Here is a 6,120-nt window from a genome sequence, read left to right on the forward strand (position 1 = left end):
GCCATGGAGGAGTATTGACTATTGTCTTGCTCCTCATGGCCTGCTCAGTTTGTTTGTCAAATCCAGGACCAAAAGCCCTGGGATGGCACTACCCACAATGGACTGAACTTTGGCTGACAAATCATTAATTAAAAATATACACAATAATCATACCTACAGCCAGAACTAATGGGGTATTTTCTCAATTGAGGGTCCATCCTCTCTGATGAGTCTAGCTTGTGTGATGTTGACATGAAAGTAGACAGTACACATGGGTATTCAGGTGACCCTACAGTAAATTGAAAGGGTATATTTAAATCAAATGTTTGTTTTACTAATCAGAATATGTGATAATATGATAGAAAAGGTAAAGTTTCATACGTAATACATGTTCTTCAAGTAATTTTAGATCATATTTTTTATATTAGCACCACACAGTGTGGTAAAAAGAGAACTTTCATGTATTTTTTCAATACAGATCAAAAATTGAGAAAGATTTTTTTTTTTTTTTTCGAGACAGGGTTTCTCTGTGTAGCTTTGCGTCTTTCCTGGAACTCGCTTTGGAGACCAGGCTGGCCTCGAACTCACAGAGATCCGCCTGCCTCTGCCTCCCGAGTGCTGGGATTAAAGGCGCGCGCCACCACCGCCCGGCGAGAAAGATTTTTTTTTTTAGACTACATCATGTTGGTTTACATATAACTAGATTCTCTAAGAGTATATACTTATATTGCCTTCAGATCAGGAAAATTTCCATGGAAAGGTAAAAGAAAGGCATTTTCCAAATATGTCCATTATATTAAAAATCACTTAATTTATAGGTATAATCACTTAATTAAATATTAATATACTGCCCTTGTTTTATCAGTTTCCTCAGGGTTATGGGGAATCTACTCATGTAAGAAACCAATCTGTATTCTTAAGAATTCACATTCATAATCTATATTGTAATTATGACTCTTCTTACATATAATAATTTAACATGATTATATTTAGGGTATTAATAATTGATTTTAATGCATCTATTTTCTTTCTAAATAGTTTGGAACAATTCTATTGTTAAGATCTGTGTAAGCAGTAGAGCTATAGGTGATCATGTCTGTACTACCCTCTGAAGCATCATATTTTATGTTCTTTAAAATGATGACAGTCTCAATAGGGTGTGATGAGTTTTTTCATGAGAAGCAGAGTTTAACATGGGAATGACTTGGCAAGTTAGTTTAATCTACAGTGAGTGACATAAATCTCAGAGGAAAGAAATGGAAGCCAAATTGATGTAGAGAATATGATCAGATGGCCAGAAGAAAAACCCTTTGTTTCATGTAGAGGGATCACAATAGAAAACCTGAGGTAAGAAGTGTGGGCTACTTTTGACCATGTGACAGACAGCTACTGGCTAGAACAAGTGATGAGGAAACAGGATTTGAAGAAATAAAGCTGCACATATGGATACACTAACAGAGGCCCTCACGGGTCAAACTTGTTCATTATCTGCCCATTATCTTGAGTAAGATGAGAGATTACAAAAAGCTTGAAGTGTGTGTGTAGGGGGTGGTGAATATAACCAAAGTAATCCTAGTTCAGCATGGACAATAGAAATTAATGAGGCAGAAGAGGAGTTAGTGATAACAACTATAAGGGTATTACAAAGTCCAAGTTATGGAAAAATTGTCAGGGTGGACACAGATGATGCAGTGAGATGGGTTTAAGAGATATAAGGAGACTGAAATCACTCAGAGGATCTGTTGATCAGCTAGAAGGGAGACAAAGGGCAGAGAGGCAATTAATGATGGGAGTGGGGAAGGATTAATATGCCACTGCTACTGTACACTGTATACTGTTTGCTGAAGATCTGGATGAGTATGTTTTAGACATCCTGACTCTACACTGACATGAAACATCCCAGAAAAATCAATCAATGAATGACATAGCAGGCTTCTGTACCTCCAGAAATGTCTGGGTTTTGATCCTTCATCTTTGGAAATAGGGTTTTGTTGATTTTTTAACAGTAATTTCTGTGATTGACACATTAATTTATCAACACACGTTGCCCACTAGATTAGATTTCCTCCAGACAATGAGGTTCAGCTTCTTCTTATAGGAGCATGGGGCAACACCTTACCCTGTCATTATTTTGAGTCTAAATCCGGGCCTTCTTCTGAGAACCTTCTAAAGTGATCACACAAAGACTTAGAACACTAGTTTTTCCTTTTTTTAAAAAAAAGTATGTAGGTCTACAAACTAAAAACGTTGGTTAATTGCATTTATTCCAACTCTCTGTCCTTACACTTAAGAATGCAAAAGCACCTATGTCCTATAGGCTGTGGAAGGCCTCAGTCTTACTCTTCCCACAGATGGTAAAAATGGCACAATTGCTTCTGTCTGTAATGGCACAAGTTTCCATACAGAATCTTCCTCTATACTGAAAGAAATCCAAAGTCTATTTGAACATAAGGCTGAATTCCCCCCCTACCAACCATCACTGTCATAACTGACCACTCCAGCAGTGCTGCTGGTGAGGAGCAGACAGGTTGAATGACAGGAAGCACAGATCTCCTGCTTACACAAATCTAGGTAGGCAAGGGATGGAAAATAGGTGTGCAGGGCCTGTCCAACACCGACAGCTTCTGTCAGACCAACATTTCAATCAGCATTGTGTTAAGCTAGCCATGTGTCACTCAATAAAGTCTCCTTGGGTGGCATCTCAGGGGACTATTGTGTCTCTGTGCTGTTAAAGAAAGGAGGATTACTAGGTCCATCAGTGACATCTGCAACACCATCTTACCTTGCCAGATAATTAAGATGCAATCTATTTGGGTGACTTTATTCTACCTGAAGAAATGACAGCTAATACCTGGCTGGCAGAGAAGAGTATGCCATGGTTTATAGTCACTGCCCACATCAGCAGGAGCTGTCCAGTCTATCCAAAATATCAAATTTTATTTATGCTTTCTTTGGATAGAAAAGGGAATAACAAGACTACAATGCAAATATAACCACATAAGCACTTAGTTACAGTTGAAAACATGACTGTTTATATAGACATATAGCTACACAAGGAATAAGGCAAAAATTGTTCCTTTTCTTTGTCAGCAAGCATATACATTTGCAAATCATCTATGTTAATATGACTGATTATAGGTCAACACCTTCAAACTTGCAATGTGGATCCAACGATACAGAACATGCACATGTATACCAATGCATCTACTTCATATCAAAGTGCACACAAACATTTATAAACCAGATCATACATGCAATATGAGCAGATTCACAATTTCATAGTACCAGATAAATGCAGATATAAATGCATATGGATTGCACCAACATGGACCCTTTGTGTGAGCAGACATTGTATACACACACATAACCAAAGAGCTGTTCTCAGGAAACTTTTGTAATAAAGAGAATAAATAAAGAGCGTCTATTTACACATTGGAGTTTCTAACTGTCATTGCATGAATCATTTTTATATTGTAAAACAAAAAGAGGAAAAATCAATCCCTGACAGAAGAGGTTCAAAAAGCAGTGAAATCAATTATATTTTATTTCCAAATATCATTCGGAGAGGTTTATGCTCATTCAGGAAAGCTTGGTCTTGCCTGTGGGGCGGTGGGGGCAGGGGCAAAGACCCAGTTGGAAATGGTAATGGGGAAGACACTGAAAAGTTCAAGGCACAGGTCAGGGCTTGGGTCAGAAATGACACTTTCATCTTCTCTGGCAGTAGAAGAGAGGTGGGGAGGTTTCAAATGCCCTGATTCAAATAATGGCCACGAGGGCTATCCAATGTGACTTTTGTCACCTCATTGATTGCTAAGTTTGACTTGGTCAATTCACATTAAAACATAAATGTACATGAAAGCTGGGAGGAGGCTTAGAAAGTTCCTCTTTTCTTTGTCTAAAACAATGAGACAAAGAAGCTGAAAGAAGCTGTATGATTTCCCTCTTATGATCCTAAAGGAGGGTACAGAGTTTAGGACTGATTCCAGCAAGGTGTTTTCCAGGGTTACCTTTCTGCTTTGTTCATGAGGCATGCACCTTAAGACCATCTTATTCCATGGAAGAAGAGAGTTCTCATATTGCTTTATAAACATGTGAGTAAGTAGTGAATTCAGTCCAACTTGGTGATGTTTATTTTCAGACACCAGACAGAGGGCTGATAGCTGACCCGGTTCATCACTAGAGCCAGACTCAGGTAGCATGTGCTGAAGAATGATTTCTTATATGAACGTTCTCAATGACCATGAGATCTCTTTTATCCTAATGCATGTTAAGTTTATAGGGTCTTCCATAACCACAAATGGGATCCTGATAACATGGTAGAAAGGTGCTGGGGAAAAACATTGGAACATGGAAGAAATCTTCATAAGCAAATGAACTCAGTATAAAGTGAAAGGACAAAGGGGTGGAGACAGAGAGGTGACATTGAGAAAGTAAGAAACATTTAATACAAGCTTTCGATTCTTTATTTAAAAAGAAGAAAAATCTACTATATAAAATTAAACATGAGTGGCTGAGAAGGGTTAAATTAGTCAATACATTTGCAAATATCTTGTGCAACTGCTACACAAATACAAGAAAACTATTTTCCTGACGTACTCTCTGTGGTGTTAGCCCTTGCTGCTCACTAAGCTGAATTTGAAAGTCCTTTTGCAGCTCTCTAATAAGCTGCCTAAGAACCATGGGGATGGCCCATTTCTCTTATGTAATTTCCAGCATCTTCCTTTCTGTTTCTGGGATGTGACTCTAAGGGATGTCACTCAGGGCCATGTCTGCACAGCTTTTAGAATAAAACAATTTAACAAAATGATACAAATGAGATTTTCCTCTTATAGATTCACAAAATACAGAAACGTCTTCCAAGTTTTAAGAGTCCTTCAGAAAGGAATCTGCTTGGTTTTGATGGATACAGTACTTCCAAAATGTTGACACTAGTCTTCCTCTACCCACTGCTTTGTTGTGTTTTAATGCTGTATATCTTTTAACAGAACAACAACAACAACAACCTCAACAGTTTTCTCCATAGATCACAGCTCTATAATTTTGAGGATTCTTGTCCAAAGCCCTCACTCTACAACTTAGAGAACAAAATCTAAAGAAGAAATTAAGTTGACAAGACCAAATACATGATGAGGAAGATGATGATGGCAGTGTTTTTTGATTTCTGAGGCTTAAACCTAGAGCTTTGACCATACTAAACATGAGCCCAATTGCTGAGTTGTACACTCATCTCCACACTGCAGAATAACTGGAGAACCTCAATTCTTGATGCTTTTCTCTGGGTTACTCTATTAGACACTTCTCAGCACTGGATTTGCTCTGCTTTATCATGCCACCCTTTTTCTTATTTGCATGCACCTTTTTAAAACAAAATAACATTTATAAAATCACTCAATGTAGTTTCTGAAAACATTTCAAGCATTCAACAAATGCTAGCTCAGTGTAGTTTAAGGAGTTTTTCCAAGTAAATCACAAGCCCTTGGGAAAGTCTAAATTTTATATTCCTGCAGGATGTCACAATTGCACCCATAGACTCTACAGACAGTTTCCAGGCACTAGATACATGCTTTCTCATTTACTGATTGAAACAGAGGCAGCCACAATTCTCTGCCCACTGGAGGGAAGGAGGAAGTCTGCCATTAAAGCAATAAAACGAACCATTTCCCCTACAGAGTTAGTCTAACACTAATAAAAGCTGCGTCTTGCACTGTCATCCTCTCTCCCTATTATTCTCATATATTTCACACTGAATGTAAATGTCAGGATTCTTGATCTGTCTGCATGGTCAGGGAACGTACTGCTACTGAAGGAACACACATTATGGTTTCTAGCAAGGGAAACCTTGTCCTCAGAGACCCTTTCCTTCCTTCACGTGCAGGGTCATGTAGGGATCACAGAACAGAACAAACCAAGAAAGTAGGACCCAGTCTTGTTTTCCTGATTCCAACTCTTGCTTTAACTCTCAAAACTGTTGATTTTGAAGCCACTATTGTGCTATCTCTGCAAACTAAGTCTCCGAAACAAAATCATCATTTTGCCTATGCTGTCTTTTTATGAGCAGATGATGGAAAAAAAAATCTATTCTCAGAACCAGAAATACATGTGATTTATCCAAACCTGTGCATCAAAATTATCTGGAGATGC

This window comes from Peromyscus maniculatus, chromosome 2 (assembly GCF_049852395.1).
Source record: "Peromyscus maniculatus bairdii isolate BWxNUB_F1_BW_parent chromosome 2, HU_Pman_BW_mat_3.1, whole genome shotgun sequence".
NCBI classification, from domain to species: Eukaryota; Metazoa; Chordata; class Mammalia; order Rodentia; family Cricetidae; genus Peromyscus; species Peromyscus maniculatus.